The 590-nt window shown below is 40.0% G+C and overlaps 1 protein-coding gene across 1 annotated transcript in view; it reads right to left on the reverse strand.

The window, feature by feature from the left end:
* The window catches only part of MARK4 (MAP/microtubule affinity-regulating kinase 4), a 28,829-nt gene that overhangs the window by 10,592 nt on the left and 17,647 nt on the right, over positions 1-590 (reverse strand). The gene's annotated exons all lie outside the window — the stretch shown is intronic.

The raw sequence follows: 590 nt of genomic DNA on the forward strand, positions 1-590 counted from the left end.
CTTGCAGGAATCTTCCTGCAACGGGCCTCTAGTAGTTAAATAAATCAAGTCATTCCACACAATGGAATACTATGCAGCCTTTAAGAATGAGAAAGCTCCGCCCAGCTGATGTGGCTCATTGGTTGAGCATCGACCTATGAACCTGGAGGTCACCATTTGATTCAGGTCAGGGCACATGCCTAGGTTGCAGGCTCAGTCCCCAGTAGGGGGCGTACAGGAGGCAGCTGATCAATGATTCTCTCTCACCATTGATGTTTCTACTTCTCTCTCCCTCTCCTTTCCTCTCTGAAATCAATAAAAATAAAAAAAATAAAAAGAATGATTATGTAACAATATAGTGATCTTCAAGACAGACTGCGAAGCAGGCCTACACTGTGCTATCATTTGCACAAAAAAGGAGAAAAGTGCCTATCTATACATATCTACTATATCACCTTGTTCATATATGAATATCTCCAAAGAGCTATCATCTGCATCAAAAGAGGAGAATGTTACCTGTACAGTAAATTAATATGTTAACATAGTATTTATATCTTTGTATGTCCCTTTTCTTTCTCCTTTTCACCTTCTCTCTCTCTCTCTCTCCATAT

The sequence above is a fragment of the Myotis brandtii genome, unplaced genomic scaffold (assembly GCF_000412655.1).
Source record: "Myotis brandtii unplaced genomic scaffold, ASM41265v1 scaffold1774, whole genome shotgun sequence".
Taxonomy (NCBI): domain Eukaryota; kingdom Metazoa; phylum Chordata; class Mammalia; order Chiroptera; family Vespertilionidae; genus Myotis; species Myotis brandtii.